At 37.1% G+C, this 23,360-nt stretch overlaps 1 long non-coding RNA gene across 1 annotated transcript; it reads right to left on the bottom strand.

The window, feature by feature from the left end:
• Positions 1 to 16,082: 16,082 nt before the first annotated feature.
• On the bottom strand, positions 16,083 to 22,908 carry LOC113642664. The gene is made up of 3 exons (XR_003440635.2): positions 22,778 to 22,908; positions 20,345 to 20,610; positions 16,083 to 17,598 (listed from the first exon to the last, which is right to left on the bottom strand). It is a non-coding gene; the product is annotated as an uncharacterized LOC113642664 (long non-coding RNA).
• Between the last annotated feature and the right edge of the window lie 452 nt (positions 22,909 to 23,360).

The following is a 23,360-nucleotide window of genomic DNA, read 5'->3' as shown; positions in this document are numbered from 1 at the left end:
AATCTGTACCAAAGGTTTTCTGTTGCTCAGACAAACATGTCAGCCAACTTTGTTAGAAAACTGCAGTGCAGTTACCTTTTTTTTTTTTACAAATAGATGCAGATTTTTAAAAAATGACCAAAGATTAATCATACCAAATATTTCCCCGATTTAACATTTACTGCTGATTTCTTTCAAATGCTTGGATATGTTTAAAAAAACTTTCATATCATTATTCTTGAAAGCATTATCACTTTACTGTGGAATTTATTCCTATGCGCCATGTGATCAATACTACATGAACTAATGCTGTGTCGAATATACCGTGTGGTACGCAGAGAAATATTAAAAGCACGCAGCATTCAGTACATGCAGCTCTCAGGATTCTGTGTCTGTAGATGTTCTTGTAGCCACCCACACAGCTTTACACTACCAAAGGGCAGGTACACCTCTGGCCCTGTGCTCTAAACATACATTTGCCTGTAATGCACCCAATCAAACAAACCTTATCATCAGTGTGTTGCTATATTTCATTCTTATCATTCGACAGGTTTATGGAGTGATCAGCTGTTCTTCCTTTGATCTCTCAATCAGAGCTACTTTTTTCTTTGCTTGCATCACCAAGCTCACACTTACACAGGTGTGAAATTCTCTCACTCACACTGTGTGTGCTCAGTGTACAAAGAGCCTTTCTGTTCTACTTGTAATGGCGGAGAATAGACCCCCACCCCACCCCAAACACACAGACACAGACACACACACACACACACACACACACACACACACACACACACACATACACACACACGCACACACAGCCATACATTCTCTCTCTCTTTCACACACCCATGGAAACTGAACCATTCTGGTGTTTTTCTTTTATTTCTTTTCTAACCTGCAGTAAGTGCAGTGCATCTTCGAAAGAAAGGAACGACATGACATTTCGCGTATACACTGCACACACACAGAAAATAAAAAATGCTCTTAAAGTGTTGCACATCATGTTATTTGAGTGACAAGGTCTACTCTTATGTTGCAGTACACGGTGTACAAAAATTATTTTCACAACGGTGCATTAAACTCAGTCTCTGTGTGTGTGCTTGTATGTGTGTGTGTGTGTGTGTGTGTGTGTGTGTGTGTGTGTGTGTGAGAGAGAGAGAGAGAGAGAGAGAGAGAGAGAGAGAGAGAGAGAGAGAGAGAGAGAGAGAGAGAGAGAGGTGTTCACAGTGTTGCCCTGGGGTTATTTGACATTTCTTTAACTTTCATCATATTGGCTCATCTTTTATTCCTGTATGTACTATGAATGAACTTATTTACTTATTTATTCAGACACCCAGATCTTTTATTCATGTACTTGTCATTTAAGTTTTGTATATATAAAAAAAATTATCACATACACAGATACAAAGATACATAAAAAAAAAACCCAATGAAAACAGTGTCATTTTCCAACAGAGAATAACGAGAAAAGGTTATTTAGTCCCTGACCATATAACAACCCAACTCTCTTGGGAACCAGCCACACACACAGACACACACTTATTCTGTTGTCCTTGTGAAGACTTTCCCTTGACAGGGTTATTAATGTACCTAATTAATAGTACAGTATGCCTACACTTAAACCTAAACCTAACCTTAACCCCAGGAACCAGAAGAAAACCTTTGGGCTGTTTTTGTTTTTTAAATAAAAGCTGTAACAATAAAAAAAAGCAGCTTTTCCTAATGGGGACCAGCCAAAAGTATCCACAAGGTCAAAGGTATCAGATATTCCTGTCCTTGTGTGGACCACACACACACACACACACACACACACACACACACACACACACACACACACACACACACACACACACACACACACACACACACACACGCACGCACACACAAACACACACACACGCACACACACAGGCACACGGCACACACACACACACACACACACACACGCACACACACGCGCGCACACACACACACATACACGCACACACACACACACACACACACACACACACACACACACACACACACACACACACAGTGTAGCGACTCCTGAAATTATAGACAACATGCAGTAAATATGCACATTACCTAGTATGTGTATGCTGCAGGTGACCTGGTCTTAGTAGCAGAAAATATCACGACAAATCATTCTAGCTGAACCAAAGCAGGAATTTAGGGAAACAAGAAGAACAGAAAGGGAAGAATACTTTGTTCTTTCCTGTTTTGGTTTCCATAGTATATCCTGAATTGTGTTACTGTAGAAAACCACATTTGTTGGGAGACAATGAATAAGCAGTGAGACAATAAATAATCCCAATTAGACTCAACCCTCTAAAAACCCAACCTGCGAAAATTAGACAAAGAGCTTCCAGCTTTTCTGAACGGAGAATTGTCAGATACATTGAAATTGAAATTTAAACATAGTTGTGAATCGACTCTACCTTAACAACAAGCATGGGTGCATGCTGTGTATTCTATTCATCTTGAATTCAAAGCTACTGGAATGATACAATGTGAACAACGTTAATGCTCTGGTAGGCTTTCTGGTAGCTAGTCTCTGTCTCTGGTGCTGACACATTTGAAACCATTTCACATCTCTCTCTCTCTCTCTCTCTCTCTCTCTCTCTCTCTCTCTCTCTCTCTCTCTCTGCCTCCTGCTTTTAATTATCAGCTTGTCCCTAAAAGCAACAGTGCGCTGGGGGGTGGAGGTGCAAGAAAAAGAAGCAACTGGAAATTTCAGCACAGCTCTTGGGTTCCATGGCAACGGTTAGGCTTTAATTCTGTGTCCTTTGTTGTGCGTCAGGGTGAATAGTAGCTGGAAATATGGCATTGAAAAGGCCTGTGACTGCAATAAGAGATGAATTTTAATAACCGTATACACACCCCAAGTTTTTGTTCCCTGTCCCAATGCTGTTCTCTCTCTCTCTCTCTCTCTCTCTCTCTCTCTCTCTCTCTCTCTCTCTCTCTCTCTCTCTCTCTCTCTCTCTCTCTCTCTCTCTCTCTCTTTGATTAGAAAGGGAGGTATGAAAAAATCATTCTGTAAGTGGTTACATTAGCTGGACATTCAGTGATTTTTGAAAAGAGAAGGTGAGAGGTGGATAATTCTAATGGAGCTCTTTCTTTAAAGAAAATGGCAGGTTGTTTAAGCAGAGTCGAACTTCGGCACCTCAGAAATAATAGAGCAGCTAGATTTCTGTGGCTTTTGTTTCGATAATGCAGAGCACCATGATATACGGATTGTGAGAGACGGCAGATGAGCCAGGTGTAAGAAAGCTGGTTAAGTGCACTCAATAGCCCCAGGAAACTGAAACGGACACGGATCTATCAAATATTTTAACACGTGGTGACTACTACTGTATCCTAAATACATTGATAGCTTTTGATGGAATCTGTCTGTTTATTTATCTTTAACCTAAAAATTCATGACATATTACAGTCAAGTGGCTTTAGCCATAGCTTCACTAGCAAAAAAAATAAATCTTTTTCTTTGTTTATCTGGGTTTTTTTTTTTTTTTTTTTTGTACATGGACTAAAACAACATTTGGTTAAATAAAGTGCTTCTGAAACTAAAACGAGAGAGGGGCAATCTTAAAATGTATTTTAATATTCGAAGCTGTTTCTATGTATGAGATTAATTTGTAGATGTTGAGCTTGGGAGTGATTAGAAATTTTGCATGGAACAAGCTCTCTCTCTCTTTCTCTTTCACACACATACACACACACACACACACACACACACACACACACACACACACACACACAGAAATACCTTAGGCAAAAATAATCAATTAAAATATTCATGGCAAGGCTGACTACACCATGTAAATGATTTGATACAAATTAGCCTTCACTAATTAAACAGTTTCATTTACAAAAATCAGTGTGTCAGAGTGTGTGTGTAGCTCCACCAGATCTATCACACCCTCCACGATACACCGCCTCGGGTCCTGTAAGTCTGTGAGTGATAAAAATGCCACTAAATCTGTGCATTTTTAAACGACTAGTTACAGAGCGGTTTGTGGGTGGAGACAATAAACTGTGTAATATATTGTTCCTTCAGGTTCAAATAATGTGTAGATATAGTCATTTCAGTCAGATATAGATTTGTGTGCAGCAAAACGTCTGTAATAGTGGCAGACTTCTATTGAAAGAAAATATGTAAAATGAAAACGTTTGCACTGATTAGTAGAGTAGTTCTCTGTGTCAAATTATATTGCTTCATGCATTGTTGTTGGATGCACTGACAGGGAAACTAGCCTTACATACCCTTACTTACACCCAGTATGGCCTGGTTGCAGACACAACATTTTTACTTTTACAAACTGACAAACAAACAAAGAAATAAATAGAACATCAATAATAATAATAAAAAAAAGTAAGCCATTATCTCAGGTCAAGTGTATTAAATGAACGTGTGCCTTATGCCTTATACAAGGGCCCAGCAGTGGCAGCTTGGTGTACATGGATTTCAAGCTCACAACCTTCCAATGAGTAGTCCAATGCTTTAACCTACCACATCCCCAAAAATAAGGATTTAACTCAAGACTGAAACATTTACAGCATTTAGCAGACATCCCCATCCAAAGAAACATAGGTTTGATCTCAATGTATATAACCGAGCAGTTGAGAGTTATGGGCCTTGTTCATTGGCACAGCAGTGGCAGTTGGTGTACCTGGGATTCAGGAACACAACCTTCCAGTCAGTAGTCCAACACTATAACTACTAAGCTACCACATCAATGTTACAGTTCATTCATTTTTAGAAACTCTCCCAATGCCCTTCACTACCTTGCCATCTCAGTCTGCTCAAAATTAAAAAATATGGCTGAGGTGGGAAAATCCCTAGTCCAGCCAGATAATACTTGAAGCAAAAAATCACACTGTGCTTAAAAAAAGTAATGACAAGGAAAGCAATAAAACCAGATGAACCATTGGCAGCCCTTTTACAACATGGAGTAATTTATTACTGGTGAAGGGGGTGAAGCTGGATGCAGAATTAGCTTAGCATTTCTATTTGATTAATTATGTAAAGCAGGCCATTCACAAACAGTTTAAAGTGTTACACAGAATTCATTTACATACCAGTTCAGTGGTTCATTCTGTGTCAAGCTTTTCCTTAATTACAAAGCAAAAAAAAAAAGCAGGACCGCACTATTGACCGTTCTCCTAAATCAATATGAGACAGATTGTGCCTGTGCATTATAGTGTTATGATTTGGCTTTCAAACATCTAAATGATCTATAGTGTAGCTTAAAATGCTAACGATGCATACATGTTGATACCAGGGTGTTACGCTTATAATACATCATATAAAAAGGAAAACAGTGTAGGATTTCTCATAAATCAGTGAGAGATGAATTTTGCATGTTTATAGCATTGTAACTTGGTTATTAAACAGCTGAATGGTCAATCATGTAGATTAAAATGCTAACATGCTTAAATCAATGCTTTTAGGCTCATGAGACCGATTTACAATCAAAAACAGAACAGTGATTTCATTCATGCCCATTCTCATAAATCATTACAAGCTGAATTTAGTGTGTTTATAGTATTGAAGAAGCTGTCATGGTAGTCTTGTTCTAAACATTGTTAATTTTTTTTCTTCACAAATTTGGTTGAGACCAGAACTGTGACTCAAGCCCAGTGTCCCACAGAGTGCAAAAACAAAATTATTTCATACTTTTATCCTTTATACTCACTAAGGGTGCATTAGGGAGTTCTCGGGACAAAGACAATGTTCATTTATGAATAACAGGAACTCGATGCTATTTTTTCCTGATGTCACTGGTTTGTTCCCGTAGCTTGACATAAACAATGCCTTACTGAGCCCCAAAATAAACCCATGAAAAATGCTCCCAGTAGCCCACACGCTGTGCACAAGGATGCGTCTCTCTGCTGCGGTCTCCAAAAAAAGAATCATTTAAAAGCAAGATTAAAGGCATTAGAAAAGATTAGGCAAAATTAGCTAAAACAGTCTAAAACAGTTAAGTAGGTCAGTTCAATATTTATTATTATTATTATTATTATTATTATTATTATTATTATTATTAGTAGTAGTAGTAGTAGTAGTAGTAGTAGTAGTAGTAGTATTATTATTATTATTATTATTATTATTATTATTATTATTATTATTAATAACTAATTTTCCTTCTATATTGACACCATTACATACTGATGTAACATGATATTCATATATATATTTGAAATTTATGTCTAATATAAGATATTTTCATGGTGTAAAAATTCATTACGTACATAACAATGTCTAAAACGAAATGTGGAAATTCTTGATTAATCAAAAATCAAAACTTCTAAAGATTAAGGATGCCAAAAAATCAGACTTTATTAGAAGACAACATATCAGAGACCTCTGCAGATGATCTGAATTAACAGTTGTACTCTAAGTCATCCTTTTATACAGTATCAAAATGACAGCCACAATTATCCCATGTTCCCATGTTCTCATCTTATTGTCATTTGTGTCGAGAGCCCAGTCTGCTTTTTTTTAAACTATTATTTTATAAAATGCTGAGCACAACATAATTCTGTTTTAGTCAAGCTTGACAGACTCAGTCATGCAATGCTGATTTTACACAATGAACAACAGCATCGCCTCATTAGGTTTCGGACACCTGCAAACCTCTTTATCACTCACATGGTTGTTTTCCAGCTCAAAAGTTACAAACCTCTTGCATGCTTAAGGTCATTGTTGGGTCTAGTTTTGCTTGAAAACACACTGGTTATATTTAAATATCTATCACATAGTTAATTAGAATACTAATATTATGGCATAACATTGCGGTGCAGTTACGACATGTAAACTGAACATGCAGTGTCAAAAATAACATAATGTTACATAAAATAGTCCATCTGACAAGCTCTAAAAATGATTTGCAGTTTTAAATAAACCTTTCATTTAGTACAGAAACTGTACTATCAGCTGTGTTGAAAGTTCTCTCATCTTTTAAACTCGGCAATCAGATCGATCCCCAAGTTTACCCGTCATAATTGCAAATTATGAATCTCATTCACATGCACTTTCCCAGTGGGAAACCAAATTTTACGATCATTCAGATAGCACATGATAAGATAAAACCTTGTAAGTAGATAAATACCTAACTAGCACGGCACTAACTGTGCTTGACAGGAGATCTAAATAAATAAAAACACAAGAGTGGTCCTCTCACAGCTAAGATCTCAATGTCACATGAGAATAGGGAGGCTATTTGTTATATATATTTATATTTGTTACATTTGCTTATATCTGACTGCTGCATTTCACTTATCTTATTTGAATTATTGTCTTAAACAAGCATTCTGCTTGTAACAGCGCTGAGACTTCGGAGTCTCTGGTGTCCCACATGAGAGGGTTGGCTGATGTTAGCATTTTAGCATTTATTTTTGGCCCACTCAACCATTTTATACAAACTCAGCTAAGTCATACAAACAATACAAATAGGCAAAATTTGGCTCATATTGATTTATGGTTATGGTCAAAAGTAAATTTTCTGTGCTGTTTCTCTTTGTATTGAGCTCTCAGTGAGTTTTCATCTGACCTATTCTATAATATTGTTAGCACAGCTGCTAAGTTAGCATTACATACATTTCTATGAAGGTGGCTTATCCAAATAAAGCCATATTTACCTATTCTTTATGTACATCCAGCCATCCAGACAAAGTTTTATACAGATTGTGTCTTGTCCAGGAGCTACATCACTATTTCTGCATCACGTTTCATCCCCTTCACAAGTACAAAATTATTCCACTAGAGAAAAATGCTGCAAGTGTTTATTCAGTGTTTACTGAGTTAGTTGTCCTTAAGTTTTTCAAAGCACAGCATTTTTATTTATTTATTTATTACTCTGTATTTGGTTGCACTGTTCTCTCTGAACAAACTGAGTTGGGGCAGATTACAGGGTTTTGGGGGCATGTTCACAAAAAGAAGTCTAAATAGACCATCATGGCTTTCCAACCCCTTATAAACTCATTTTCTATAAGATTAGTAAAAGTTTAAAAAGACTATTTGTAATAAACATATTGCATTTAACGAACTTTCACAAATTTCACAACATTGTCATAGTAGCATCTAACAAAGTTTTCAATTAGTTGAATTATTCTGATACAATACTGTATCAATACTGATACAGTCATACTGATACAATATTATTAACTGGTCCATGTTGTCATCTGATTTAGGAAAAATGTAAGAATTGCACAGAAAAAGATTGAAGGCTGATAATATACTGGGCCTAGTGGGGAACTATTGGGCAAATCAGTAATACCCAGTTTCCTGTAGTGCACACAGAGCAAAACCCCCACTGGTGAGTTCTTACACCAAGTTCAGTGGGGATTTGATTTTTTTTTATCAGCTGGGGCTGTCCTGGATAGTGTTCATTCTTATGTGTTGTCACATCTTTAAGGAATTCTGTTGCATCTTCTATCCTCAAAGGCAAGTGTGTACTGAGAAATCTAGGTTATCTTTGTCTGCTTTCCCACTGTGCTTCCAACACACCAACCCTAAGTAACCCTGACTAATGCCCAGAGGTATTCACAGCAGGACCAACAAAAGCTTATATCAACAGTAGTGCTCTCTACCCACCACCAAAAGTATGTGACAAGGATTATGTTTCTAATACATCAAGAGAAATCATTTATTGATATTAGCTTCAACTCCAGTAACTTGAACGTGTCTAATGGAATTGGGCATTTCCAGCTCTATACTGGCAAAGGGTGAAAGTTCAACTCAGTCAATTCTTTTTTGAACAATTACAGAGAAAAGACTGTTTTGTGCACTGGGACCTGGCGATTCTTCCTACACAGCTCAAGGGTCTACTGACTATAACCCTACCGGTGTACTATACAGCACATCAGTGACTAATTTGCTGATGATGGCATAGCTATTGGGCTAATTAACAACAATGGTGTGGCGGAAGTGTGGTGCCACAACAACCTGGCTCTGAGTATCAACAAAGTGAAAGCTTGTTATTGGCTTCAGGAGGCACAGAGGGAGTCACACACTGATCAGTGTTGATGAGGCACGCATTGAAACTGATTGCTGCTTTAGATTCTAACAGGGCTCACAATTCTGCTCCCAAAACACTGAAGACAATGCAATAGTAGCTTCACTTCCTGACAAGAAAGACACAAATAAACAGATACCACTGAGCAGCCATCATAACTCAACACTGGGTGCTGGATGCAGTAAGCTGTTTGTTCCAATTTGAATGTGTAATTAGGCTGCATTCTGCCCAGACAATGTGCACATTATGAATGAAACTGCCGTTCAGGCCTAATGTGGAGGCTATTTATGTAGCAACATGGAAAGTATGGTTCTATTCCTCATATATGTGCATTTGATTGAGGATAGCACAAATAACGGGGAATGGGAAGTATAGCTGATATATGCTGAGTGGCTCATGACAGGGCAAGATAGCTTTAAACAATGACAAACATATAGAAGAAAACTAAGCTGAAAGGCTAACACTCCTGACTTATGCTTTAACAGCTCACTCGTAGTGAATCTAATGAATAGTTAGAGTTAACCATAATAGGTAGTTGATTGACAACAACATATGAATGAACTTGAACAATCTGTCTACATAAACCAATTTTCGGTGAGTGAACAGAAAGATACCTGATCCCAAATCCAGCACCTTCAGCACAGACAAATAACCAAAGAAAAAGTCAAAAACATACAGTTTACTCAACGGGTGGAATTGCAACTCTCTTACATAATACTGTCACCTTTCTGTTTAATTTGCATAATTTGTAAACAAACTTTTCAGATGCACAAATATTTTTCAATCACTGTTTATTTCAATCAGATCACATTATTAAAATGCTAATCACATCCTTTCTAATCAGGGAAACAACTAAAAACATGGTTAATTTTCATAATTTGTGTGCTTTTTTTAATTTGTTCAACTCTGTTTGATTCAAAAGATGTAATATTATTGAGTCCTAAACAACATGCTCATATGGCAAATATGGGGAAGTTTGTTTCCTGCCAGAATAGGGGTGGGAACTTCTCAATATGATGCCAGTTTTTAACCACACTTTCAGTATTATACTTTACCTGGGGTTAACAATTAATCCTGGGGGTTTAGAATATGAGGTTTCACACTGTACACTGTTGTTCTGTATTGTAGTGTACTGTACAACATTGTAGGGTCTCCTGTCTTGCACTGTTTGCACAAATGCACTTTATATGAAGCTGTGATAATTTACTTAGTCCTTAGTTATGTGTTGGATTTTGTGGCTCTGCATATTATATAGCACCATAGTCCAGGAGGAGCGTTGTTTCAATTGACTATGTATTGGACTAACTATATATGGTGTCTGAAAGCTTGACTACAGTGTGTGGCCGGTTTAAATAACATCTCACACAAAGAAAAAAATGTTAGATACTGTATGAGGTCTGTTGCTAAGCATCTATCTACACATTTGTACGTATATATATATATATGTGTGTGTGTGTGTGTGTGTGTGTGTGTGTGTGTGTGTGTGTGTGTGTGTGTGTGTGTGTGTGTGTGTGTGTGTCTGTCTGTCTGTGTGTGTGTCTGTCTGTGTGTGTGTCTGTCTGTGTGTGTGTGTGTGTGTGTGTGTGTGTGTGTGTGTGTGTGTGTGTGTGTGTGTGTACACGTTATATCATTAAGAATAAAATTCCTGTAAGCAACTGGTGTGCAGATGGTACAAGGACACTAACAAGACTGTGTCTGACCCTTAGAAATGTCCCAGTATGGGGTCATATCTGGAGGGATTAATTCATGTCTGGAACAGTAGGTGTGGTTTAATTTGCAGCAGGTAAGATGACCCAACACTATTCTCATTAATAAGCACAACCATGGTCTGTTTGTCAAGAATGGAGCTAACACCAATGCTGTTTGCATAGTTTGAGCATGCTGCAGTGTCACCTGTAGCAGTGATAATGGTGTGAGGTATATATCTGTTTATTTGGCCTACTATTCACAATTGCATTCTTGTTCAAAGCTCCTGTTTCTGCTTTGTCATTCAAGTTTTTGTCCTCTTGCAAACAGTTAAACCTCCATTTTGCCAAAGATATTCCAAATAATTTGAAACACCTTTTTGTGGACTTCCAGTACCTAGTTCACTAAGTACTGAGTTTGATTACACTGACCCAGTAGCTACACTTCTGTCAGACACATGAGCACTTTCAGAGCTTGTTTTCCCATCTCTACATTGAGATATTGTGTCCTGAGTACTGGATGTAGAAAACCCATTCTGGTGTTGCACTCCATACTAGTGCATGTGGTCCTATTAGGATATCCTGACAATTTTTGCAATGCTATCCACACAGCTTTCATTTAAATTAGGCTGATATGCTGACATTGAGTTTCGTTTAAAAAAAAATTCACCTTCAGGTTTTTCCATCCTTGCTGGGAGGCATCTGTAGATATTGTTTCCCTCTTTGCATGGAGAACACCTAAGGGCATACTTTGAAGGAGAAAACATGCTCTGGATGAATGCCTCAGGGTGTGTATACATGCTCTTGTCGCCAATACATACACAGGCTTTTGCAATATCGTTGAAATTCCTTGCGGATTCATTCAGCTCTGAAATTTTTCGAGTTGCAACATTCCCAGTTTTATCACTGAGGTTGCTTCTTTTAATATGGCATTATGATCAAGACACCTCATCATAAAGGTTTTAATACCCTGTAAGTGTAGCTCCACGCATACAGCATGAACAGTATAGTCTGTGCACATTAAATGACTTTTCACATAACTGTCTTTCCGTCCCAGAGCGTTTACATGTGAGCTCATCTGAACCTTGTTTGGTTCATCAAATTATCCTGGGACTGTCCATACAGCAGCCAGTTATCAGTTATACAGCAGACTACCCAGTCAAAGGCCTGATCAGAGAACCAATCAGAGACCTGATCAGACAGAATTGATACCTCAGTGGTGATGAAATTTATAAATCATATATTCCATCACCTGTGTTTTGCCTCAAAGTACTCTGTCTGACATTGCACAGTATAACAATAAAAATAAAAGGAATAGAGCACTGTAGTAATCTCTTCTTCAATTCTTTAACAAGATGAGATTGTGAAAGAAGACCTAATGAGGGCCTTTTATATGCTTTACATGTGAAGATTGCTTAATGGTTTTATGAATTCTTGCAGGTACTAAGATATTATCTGGTTGGCTCTTTTTAATAAATAGTGTCAAGAATTCTGGAGTTGACTATATGGTTGTGTTAAAATTTTATGTATAGTCATAATGATTTATTGTTCAATGATATAGCACATAATAAAGTGGTAATTTCCAGCTTGAAACTGTGGTTATGTCTTTCATTTTGAAAAACTGAGTCATTTTTATATATAATCCTTCCAGGTTAGGGGTTCAAAAATAATTGTATAAGTATGCTGATCTGTGTCTGGAGTCTAAAGGAGTCTAAAGGTAAAAAGGAGTCTGATAACATATGTAATAAAGTATCAATGCAAGTAAACTGTCAGGATGGTAAAACATCAGAATATATCATTCAGCAATATTGACAAAGCATTTTAGCCTCTGATCAATTGTTTGGTATGTTGAAACAAGAAAGCCGAGCGTGCTAGTGACAGATTAGATGGCATACTTGACTAAATCTTGTGCATGAGGGCAGCAACAGGACAAATTTTGTAATTTATAAAAGCAGAATAAATGGTCCAGCTAAATGCTTTAAAACTCAGTAAATGGAACTTCATCTTGTAGCAGGACAATGAATTGAATCATAAGGCTACAGAAACTATGTAGTGTTCCAAGGCCAAAAAGTGGAATCTTCTTGACTTTCATTTTCATCAGTTATACTGTTAGACAGACTAACTGTTATGCTGTTATAATGCATGCTGTTATTCAGTGTAATTGGATTTTAGTGTGTGCTTGCGAATGCTTTTGGCTATGAGAATAGCTGGAGAAAAAAAGCGGATATAATTCCTTCTGAGTAGATCCCCAGTGGCCAGACACTCTATGCTTTGAACACTAATTCAGTGTGTGCCTTATTTCTACATCCATTCTTTTTATTATAGCCCTTCACTTTCTCTGTCCATTTATCTCCCCCCTTCCCCTCCCCTCTGACGCTATTGATTTTCAGGATCTTTGAACTTCAAACTTGGCAGCACTCCTCCATATCCCCTGCTATGCTCACAAGCATTTCTCTCCCTCTTTCTGTCTCTCTTTCCTCTCATATCTCTGATGATGATGCATACAGAGAGCATGGCTCGGTATGAAATACACCATGTGAAGAACAAAGGAGTAGAGAGAGGCCAATAGTCACGGAGTAATAAATATAGGCTTGACTAAAAGCCATATGTCACCTTGAATTCAATCATGCTTATTATGCATGCATGGTTCACATGTACTAAATTCAGTTATAGTTACAGTGAAAATAATACAGAGGAAATGAGGCTTTCAACAGCATTTAAGGATGTCTGTAAATTTAGTTTGTTCCTTACTTGAACACATAATATAATTTTAAGGTCCTTTTCCTTAAGACCACTTCACAGCATTCTGTTACATACTTCAGAGGCTTCAAATTAAGTCATTTTCCCAGTATGATTCTTTTTGCAACAACACAATAGTATTTTAAATGATACAATACGAAGGCCAGGAAATACACTAGGGTTTGAACACAAGACCATCACACTTTTGTGCTTGTTGGACATCCAGTTCCTGATTTAGTCCCATTTGCTATTATAATAACCTCCACTCTTCTGAGAATGCTTTGACTAGATTTTGAAGCATGGCTGTGTGAATTTGCTCATTCAGCCACAAGAGCATTAGTAAGGTCAGGCACTAATTTTGAGTGAGTTGGCCTGGGGTTGCTTGCAGCGTTCTAATTCATCCCAAAGGTATTCAGTAGGGTTGAGGTCAGGGCTCTGTGCAGAACTCTTGAGTTCTTCCACATAAACTTTGGCAAACCATGTCTTCATGTAGTTTTCTTCGTGCACAGGGGCATTGATATGCTGGAACAAGTTCAGGCATCTTAGTTCCAGTGAAGTGAAATCCAATGCTACAGCATGGAAGTCATTCTATACAAATTTGCACTTCTATATTTGTGGTACCCATTTGGAGAATACCTACATATCAGTGCAATGGTCAGTGTTCCAAACTTTTGGCCATATATTGTACTTTTAAATGCACTGGTTCTTACATCTCATGTTTTGTGGCTAAATCAATATAAATGCTTCATTAGAAAAGAGATTCAGACTCACTATTTTACCATTTTTACCCAGACAAGATAGAGAATCTTCTTTACCTGTTTTCAGTGTATTAGATTTACTCATAAGAAATGTGAATAGATACTGATACAGGTAAAAAAAAAAATACCAATTTAAATGTCAGCACTGAGCCTTGGTGAGCTTTATTTCCCTTGGGCCATAATCCAGACTGGTTTTTACTTTAGTTAAAGTGGGCGGACCCAGCCCACACATACTAGTACATTTTTCAGAGCATTATTAAGTTTTCGGAGCCAAAACATATAAATCAGATACAGTATCTAACAGTACCAATATAATCATGCTATTTGAACTGTAATTTATTTCATTAAATAAAGACATCACTTCATATATCTTTTCAGAGAAATCACTCCATGTTAACAATGAGTGATGAGACATAAACTAAAAGGGATTCAGAAAAACTATCCGATTCATGAAATAAATTGTGCAGTTATACAACTTAGAAAACTGAGATGATCCAATCTCATTTTGGAGACATACAGTAGTATACAAAACCTGTTCTTTAATGGTCTTTGTTGATGGTCACACTCCAGTTTCCAGTAAGAACTGGTGGATTCTCCAATGAAAGGAACCTTCCTGTTTATCAGGTGGTTAACATGCACATCACTAGTTAAGCCATGGATATTGGTGATAGATTTCCATGTAATTATTGTATGTATTCCATGTATTATTCATAGCAAAGTGTAGTGAACACAATGCACAGTTTCATTTACACTATTTGCCCTTTCTTCAGAGAAGCAAATCAACTCAAAAAACATAGACCAGAGCAAATAATCTGCAAGCCTAGTGCAAACCTTACCATTATTTCCCTGCTCCACAATCACACACCATCTACACCAACTCCAGCATTCATGCACAATTTATTTATTTAACCGTTATTTTAAATAACAATTATTTTTAAATAATTAAAGTCAAATTTAGTGTAAAGTTGAATCTATTATTATTATTCTTATTATTCTTATTATTCTTATTCTTATTATTATTATTATTATTATTATTATTATTATTATTATTATTATTATTATTATTATTATTGGCTTTTAAAACTGATTTAACTATCATCATAAAGCCAATGCAATATAAATACATTTATGGCATGCAGTGACAAATTCATAGGAACAACTGGTGGTTGTGTTAGGCTACACATATGTGTTATGGGATATTTATTTGAGATGGCTTTGGTCCACTTGTCCTCTCAGATATAAAGATAACTACAAATCAATAAAATGTTCTGTCAGATCACCTTCACATGGTGCAACATTTCTATCCTGATGGGAGTGGACTCTTTCAAGAGGACAATACCTCAATCCACAGAGCATGAGCGATCACTGGATGCTTTGATGAGTATGAAAATTAAAATATGTAAATATATGATGTCCGTTAAAATAAAAAAATAGTTACACTTAACCAATAATTAAAAAAAATCTAAATAAGTAAGTCTGAAAAAAAAAGTCAAGATTTTACACAATATACAGTACTTAAATCACTTGTTGAACATCCTAAGAGAGGGAGAATTAGCAACCTATAATCACTAAAGCATGTGTGATGTGTTAGAACTCTCCATCTGAGAGAATGTAAATGAGGACAAAACAGACAGTTGGTTCAGTTAGGATGTCTACCATCATCCCCGCTTGTGTCTCCAACCACTCTGGCTTCAACTAAAAAGATGTGCAATAGGCTATTATCTCACTAATGTATGACTTTGTGGTTGCCATAGTGCCACCACTTCTCACGTCCCTGCAAAGTGCTTTCATGGACCTAATTGGAGAAGCATTCCAATTTACGCTCAGCAGCCCAGCAAGGCAATAGGGAAGATTAAAAATATATCTCTAGTGACGATTATTTTCCTCCCCAGAGTGTCCAAGAGAAAAATGGGAGAGAGAAAAGAAGACTTTTATTAGTCGGGACTGAGTGTGACAATAAGTGCTTTCTGCATCAGCAGCTCTGGTTTCTGATGGCATCAGTGCAGTTGCGACAATATTACTTACAAGGACTCATTTCTAGTCATGGTCCACAAATATCAATACAAGATGAAGTGATGATGTGTCACAAACACACACTCACAGACAAAATAAAAAAACAAGCAATGAACAAATTGAAAATTCAACCTAGTCTTACAGTTTTAAATCAGAACCGGACGACAGCAACTAAAATGAAATATACTGAAATTTGGTTGAACTTTTATTCATAAGATATAAAGCCCTGTTTAAAAAAACATACTAAAACATTACTACTTTATCAGCAATTAATATATGGAATAAGAAAAGACAGAAAATATAGAATATGGTAGCTCTTAGTTGTTCTCTACTGGACAAACATAAAAAACTTAACATAATATAGGGCACTAAATATAGCAGCGCCTCACAGTTCCAGGGTCTCCAGTTTAATTCTTAGCTTAGGATACTGTCTCTGTGGAATTTTACATATCTACAGTTTTTCTGTAGGTTTCAGTGTGAATGAGGGGGTGAATGTGTGAACGTGTGTGTGTGTGTGTGTGTGTGTGGTCTGCAATTGAATGATGTTCCAGCTGATGTATAGTCCTGCCTCATTCCCTGTGCTCTATAAATTTCTGATGAATGACTGACTGAATTAATGAATGAATGAATGAATGTTGGACAATTCACACAGAGTAGTCATATGCACACTTTTACACCAGTCTCTGAGTTTCCTAATTAGAGTCACAGAAAATTTTAATTGTTTCAAAATGTAAATGAGTAAACATAATTATAGAAAAAAGTGTTCATGTAAACATTACACACAGTAAATGTAATATATAACTTCTCAATTTATGATGAAAAATGATATCCATTTTGTTGCTGGTTCTGAAGGTTCAGGGAATCAGTAATAGATGTTTTTCCACAGTTTGCTCATCTTGGCTGTGTTGCGTGTCTGGCTGGGAGACATGCAGAGAGCTCATTATTCACAGGCCTGTTTGAACAGCTGGCCTTGCACACACTACAATCACACACACCCATATTCATGTGTATTATGTCAGCCTGTTGCGGCTTTGCATCCTTCTGGCACCTACACATGGAGGCACAAGGGGAGAAAAATGATTATATACATTATGTACATGCACGTGCACATGAAACCACAAACTCTCATAGACACAAACACGAGGGGGTCTAATTACCTAAAATTAACTCAATTACCTCACCTCTTACCATCCCAGGCTCTCAGTTGCCAGGTATTAAACACAGGTGCATTACTCACAAGCCTGTGGGACCCTTTGCTTATCCGGCTGCTGTGGGAACAGATTGGTGGTCCAATGGGGAAACAGCTTGAAAATGTTGTGGCCAAATGCATTGTGGGGTATTTGCTTTGGCGGGGCTGGATAGGAGGAATCTCCACTCGTCAAGGATTGAAGCCCAGTGTGTTAACTAAGGAAATAGAAATTAAACATTTTTGAACTTAAAGGCTAATCTAATTAACAATTTTAACATCCCATTATTTCCTATCACCTACTGAACAAAAAAGCCCCAATTAATGGGCAGATTAGTCCCATCAGTATTGTTTAGACCTGCTTCATTTCAATAGACATTATATGTAGTTTAACTGAAATAACTGTGATTTGTTTAGAGTGATGTTTTTCTTCTATTACTTCAGGCCATCTCACTGTCCAGACATTTACATTCTGAATGTGATTTCATACAAAAACTGAGAGAATCTTTTAAACTTCATACTTGCACTTGTGACCTTGTGCAAATTGTTAAAAATTTGAGATTGAGATAGCTTTTTTATTATGATGAACCCACACAATAAACAAACAAAAAAACACCATACCAGACAGTATGTATTCTGAAGCTTGCTGCAAAGGACATAATGGGTGACTAAACAACAAAACCAGCAACAACATACAAAAAAACCCCAATGAAGGTCCATTCTAGATCACATTGCACCAGAAAAGTCAAAGAAAAGTTTCTTTCCATAGCAATGTCTTAGAATAAACAAGATTTACAAATGATGAACATGGTCTGGCACAAAGCTGGACAGGCAAAGAGAAATACTTAAAGGTCAAGCATTAATTTTTAAAAATACTTAGACATTTATAACAAGAGTTAATGCATGCACACCTTGAGCTTCTCACACTAAATTGAAGTTTGAATAAACACTAAATAGTAATTGAATATGGTAACAAAAAGTTCAGTGGGTGGAAACAAGTGGCCTGGTTGATCAGAGAGGTGAAAGGAAAATGGCCATTTTTGCATCTTTTTTTTTTTTTTTTGGCATTTTTTTGCCAAATTGCTGCCAGGAAGGATATAATCTTCAGTAGTCATATAAACACTTTTTACAACCATAGTAAGCAAAAAAAAAAAAAAGCATCTCAGCATGCACAAAGTGTGGAATGGGCTACAACAACAGAAGACTGTAATGGCTTCTATTCCTGTAAGCCATGAACACCAAAACTGCACAGTTAAACATTAGGGAAAAACACCTGGTCTTCTTCCAGGATTTAACTGTGCATTTTCACTGAGTCTGTGCCTATGATTCTCCCAGATCCTTGTTTTTGGCTGATAGGAGTAGATCCTGATATAATCTTCTGCTGTTGTAGCTCATCCTCCTCAGGGTTATGTGAGTCAATGTAGACTTTCTGTCAGCTCAGACCAGTCCATTCATTCTGCTCTGATTTCTCAACAACAAGGTGTTTCCATTCAGCAGATCCAGGATGTTTTTGTTTTTCACAGGTTTCTGTGTAATCTCTAGAGACTGTTGTGTGTGAAAAGCCCAGTAGATCAGCAGTTTATGAAATATTCAAATCAGTCCATTTGGTACCAACATTCATGCCATGGATAAAGTTACAGAGATCAGAGACTTTTCCCCCATTCTTATGTTTGATGTTATTAACTGCATAAATGTGCAGGTGTACATGTGTTGTTAATAAAGTGGATGGTGAGTTTATGTGCATTTATTTATTTATTTATTTACTTATTTACTTATTTATTTATTTATTTATTTATTTATTGAGGGGTGCCAGTAAAAAATCTGGGTCCTGAGACAGTTTAATGTACTGCCCACAAATCTGACCAACAGCATTTTAGAGCCCATCCTGGGAACACAAGATGGGAACACATTAACATTTACAGCTTTTGGCAGACATCCTTATACCGAAGAGCATCGTAGTCTCCATGAAATACATATCCTCATGTTAGTACAAGTAGGTCAGGGTCTATGAAGACTATGAAGCAAAACCCTGTAAGAGATGAGTTTGTACAGCATGGGATGCCTGGGAGAAATGGACTGCAGGGTTAAGCTTCTCTGTCTTTCAAAGGTAAAAATGCCTCAATATAAGATTTCATTTTTTTTGGTGTTCACCCCAGACTATTTGCTGTTAACAAAAGTTGTAAGGCAATAACATGGAACAAGCAAGCAGTACCACAAAGTAGAACTTTCTATCCTAGACTGTAGATTTATACATCCATAGAACATCATCAGCAGTGATTGCAGTGATTGAGAAGCTGCACGATAAATACTTTATCCATACTCTATTACAATTTTTCACTAGAATGCTTTTAAATGAGAAACTAAAAGGAAAAGAAACTGAAAAACTAAAGACTAAATGCCGTGCAAATACAAATGATATCGAAATGTATAATTATAATTGTATTATACAAATACTTCTATCAAAATAAAAATTATAAAACGAACAGATGAGAAAATGGAAAATCATTTAGTGTTTTGTGTTAAAGAAAAGGGTTATAACTGTTGTTTGCTTTGTTTGGTATTCAGCAGAACCCTCCATGGAATTGCAGACTTAAAACAATTTAAAGAAATAAGAAATCCTTAAAGCAGTTGCCTATCTGTCTTTCAGTGTGTATGTACTGTAATAGCTTGCTTCACGTCATTCTTATTACGCCTTTGACCACTTGATATAATACATTGCACAGCCTTAATAGATTCATTGTGGAGCTATTGAAAGATATTAGCATTTAGGTTTCAAATCTAATACAGCTTCTTGGTAAAGAAACCCAAACAATACAATGGAAGTATTTTAGTGCTCATTTTCAGTGCTTCAGGTCCCTTTATTTAAAGACATTCAGTGACTCAGCAGTTTGGACAGTCAAGTGAAGCTCATTGTACCACCTGAGTGCCAGTACAGTGAAGTGCTCATGCTTGTCTTTCTCATACCGTGAAGGAAGGTGGGTCAAGTCGAGTTGTGCTGGAGACTTTAAGGGACGGTGGAGCACAGAGCGATGCAATAAGTGCCTTCAGGTAGGTGGAAAAAAGCAAGCCATTTTGTAGTTGAGAAAAGGTGCTAGCACAATTGCACAGGCATTAAGCATAGCTAATACAACAATTTGGAACATCCTAAAAAAGAAAAGAACTACTTGTGTAACATCCAGACTTCAAACAGGTCAGCCAAGGAAAACAACAGCATTTGATGACTGTGAGAACTGTGAAGAAAAAATACAAAACAACAATCAGTGACATCACCAAACACCTCCACAGGGCAGGGTGAAGGTATAACAATCCACTGTTTGAAGAAGACATTGAGAGCAGAAATATAGATGGCATAGCACATGAAATAAACCAATCATAAGAATCTGAAGGTCAGATTGGAAATCACAAGAAAATACATTAATGGGCCACAAAAGCTCTGGAGCCAAGTTGGAAAGTGATGAAGAAAGAAAGAATCTGCTCTTGACCCAAGAAATAAAAGCTAATCTGTCAATCGTGGTGGAGGTACAGTAGTGATATGACTTAAGCTTGCATTGAATCAAGCTCAGTAATCAGTGGATTTCAGTGGATTGCTAGCTTGACACAGTTATATGCAATCAAATATTAAGTGTTATTTTATTTAAGCCTATCTGTTTGTTTATTTTTGCTCACCTAAAAATTGGGTGATCCATCATCTCATATTTTCATTCATTCTCATCCATTATACATCATATCCTCAAACAAAAATATCTTCAGAAACAAAAATAACAGCATTGGCCTTGAGGTTTCAATATTTTTGGAGGGGACTGTAGATATGGTACAGATAACTTTACTCTTTATGTAATCTCTGTTTTTTTAAACATGTATCATCAGTATTTAAAGCTGCATAGGTTGTTGAAGGATTCTGTCATGTTCAGAAACTAAGCTGAACATTTTCAGGTCAAATATACCAAACATTTACAAAAACGAGTTAGAGTCAACAGTGTTGATGAGATAATAAAATTAACAAATATTAATTTATTTGGTTTGATGCATAACAAACACCAAAAACAGCAATCTAGGATAAAGGCTCTCAGAAAATCTTCAAATTTGAGCCATCCTCCCACTGAATGCATTAATGTCTAATCATTTTTTTTCTCAGAATAACCAATATAAAATTAAATATTTCCTCCATTGATCTATTCGCAATGCCCTGTGAGTAGACAGAGACAGTGGTTTAGAAATAAAGAGCAACTGAGTGGGAGATGGAGAGAGTAAATGTGAGATGAAAAAGTGAAAGAAAAAAACAGCATTAGTTCCTCTTTAATGCTCTCTAAGCCTGTGAAGGCAAGATTCAGCCTCATTTTGGACTAATTAGCTGCAGCTTAAAGAGAATACATGCTGGGCTCCTCTTTTTCTGCCCTGGCCTGCTATGGAAAGGTTGGCAAAGACTGGCATCAGTTGGAAAAGCTTGGTGTTGGTTGGCATGCTTTGTTAGGGGGTGGCAGGAGTTGCAGAGGATGGCATGGCCTCGAATGGTTTGGCAAAGATTGGCATGGCTCATTCTGGATTGGCATTATGGAGAAAGAGCTGCGTGGCATGTGCCCCATCTGTACACTCCCTGCCCCACATCCATGTTTAATTAGAGTGTTGGTTGACACTTTCTGGGAGGCACAAACGGACTGGCACCATGACATCCAAGGAGCGATAATACACATACACACACCACCACTTCAACCATAAACCAGCCTAGATATACCAGCATCAATAGAGCAAAAATAAATCCATCTTAATCGCTCCCAAGAAGCATTTTAGGTTAGGTTTTTTTTAAATGTTCTGTTTCTCATTATATTCAGTCTGTCAGCTTTTCTGTACACACACACACACACACACACACACACACACACACACACACACACACACACACACACACACACACACACACACAACACACAGATATGAACACACACACACACACACACACACACACACACACACACACACACACACACACACACACACACACACACGTGCATATCTCTCTCTCTCTCTCTCTTTCACACACACACACACACACACGTATATATATATATATATATATATATATATATATATATATATATATATATATATATATATACGTGTGTGTGTGTGTGTGTGTGTGTGTGTGTGTGTGAAAGAGAGAGAGAGAGAGAGAGAGAGAGAGAGAGAGAGAGAGAGAGAGAGAGAGAGATAACATTACCATTTTAATTCAGCACATTAAATACGGTACTGCAACAGATTTGTAACAGGAAATAAAATGCATAAAATTTCATAGAACAAGTCATTCCATTTGAAATCATGCATAATGTGAAATATAAATATTTTAATCATGTTGCGCAACATCGATATAACATTTTATTTACATATTTTGCTTACACATACCTTATGAGTCTGCAGTCTACAGTTTCTGCTCACTCTCTGTGTGCTCCAGGAAGCTTCAGCATTCATTCATTAGTGCACAAACAACAAACTGTGCTGTGGAGCTCTTTATGACACACACACATACACACGTGCACACACACACACAGAGCAGAAAGAAAGAGAGAGTGAGAGACTGATGCAGAGCTCTAATGAGGCTGTTTGCATGGTCCAATGTGGTTGTTATTATAAAATGAGGATAAAAACCTGGTGTAATATTGGCCAGTTCCGGTTATCACAGCATCATTAAGAGAATACTAGTTAGCAGAAAACATGTCATTAGTGGGAGGGAGAGAGAAAGAGAGAAAACGAGAGAGAGGGAGAGAGGGAGAGAGAGAGGGAGAGAGAGAGAGAGAGAGAGAGAGAGAGAGAGAGAGAGAGAGAGAGAGAGAGAGAGAGAGAGAGAGAGAGAGAGAAACTCCTAATGAGCAGTGGATGGACAGATAGAAATGGGTAAACAACAGTGCTGAGCCATGCAGAGAGAGAAGACTTTCTTATGACACACACACACACACACACACACACACACACACACACACACACACAC

The sequence above is a fragment of the Tachysurus fulvidraco genome, chromosome 5, assembly GCF_022655615.1.
Source record: "Tachysurus fulvidraco isolate hzauxx_2018 chromosome 5, HZAU_PFXX_2.0, whole genome shotgun sequence".
Lineage (NCBI taxonomy): Eukaryota > Metazoa > Chordata > Actinopteri > Siluriformes > Bagridae > Tachysurus > Tachysurus fulvidraco.
Note: the sequence above shows the minus strand (reverse complement) of the source record. Positions and strands in the feature narration are given on the sequence as shown.